Below are 970 nucleotides of genomic sequence, written 5' to 3'. Positions count from 1 at the left end.
TTTTGCCTTTTGCTCTTTTTTTTTTTTTTTTTTTAAATTAAGGTTTGACCACACTTATGTTGATTGTATTGATATTGTGCGAAAAAAACTTGGGTACTATGTTTATCTATTTGAGGGTCTAAAACGGCACATGATTTTCTAGGACTTTAGGTAATTCTGTACTGCATGTAAGGTGTTAACACTGACTTAGCCACTTGGAATTTAGGTATGCTGTGTGGATGGGAACACATAACAATTCTATAGTGGGGATTTCTCAAATTAGACTGCAAAGGGGAAAATATGCTTTAAGCTAGTTTCACGAGCCTCTGAAATTCTTAAACTTTTTTTACCTTTTACTTTTCTTCCTAGTCTTTTAAGATGATGGAAAATTGCACTAAAAGCTTTTATTTTGCTACAACATTAGTAGGGAGCAGAAATGTTCTTGACCTGTTCTTGCATTTGAACAGGGGCTTTAATAGGATCCTATATCAAGGGTACGTGACATAATTGAGACAATGGGCATGGTACTTGAAGCTCTAATAGTATTATATGTCAACCAGGACCTTGGATCTCTCGGGCAGAGTGGAAAATTCACAAAGCATAACGATAAGTGAAATGAGACGCCTGATCCGGGAAAAGTACTGACTTTGAGTTTTAAAATGGTGGTTTGCAAGTGTGGAAAAATGAATTGGTCGTCATTACACTTTAATTTTTATTGCAGGGAATTATAATAACTTTGAGAATCTTGATGTATGCGTCTTCTATATGTTCTGCATTATCTGTTGAGAGGCAGATTGGTTCTATATTTATCCTCTCGAGTTTTAAGCATGGAGCCATAGAACTAATATTATGAGAAGCTGCTCCACTTACCCTTCCTGCATCATTGGTCCGTGTCTGTTGTATGATGTGCCAAAAATACAATCATCTGGTGGGTATCAGGCTGCTTAAAAGACAGACCAGACCTCATGAGGTAGGAAAGTAATAATGGTGG

The 970-nt window shown here is 36.6% G+C and overlaps 1 protein-coding gene across 3 annotated transcripts in view; it reads left to right on the top strand.

The window, feature by feature from the left end:
• Window positions 1-970, top strand: part of LRRC8D (leucine rich repeat containing 8 family member D) — a 70,548-nt gene that overhangs the window by 48,357 nt on the left and 21,221 nt on the right. The window contains exon 1 of one of the 3 annotated variants that reach the window (XM_018561398.1): window positions 539-617. The exons of the other annotated variants lie outside the window; for them this stretch is intronic. The gene's annotated coding sequence lies outside the window, so the exon portion shown is untranslated. Of the gene's footprint in view, window positions 1-538; window positions 618-970 lie in introns of those variants that run through there. 3 annotated transcript variants of the gene reach the window in all.

This window comes from Nanorana parkeri, unplaced genomic scaffold (genome assembly GCF_000935625.1).
Source record: "Nanorana parkeri isolate BGI_ZX_2015 unplaced genomic scaffold, ASM93562v1 scaffold521, whole genome shotgun sequence".
Lineage (NCBI taxonomy): Eukaryota > Metazoa > Chordata > Amphibia > Anura > Dicroglossidae > Nanorana > Nanorana parkeri.
Note: the sequence above shows the minus strand (reverse complement) of the source record. Positions and strands in the feature narration are given on the sequence as shown.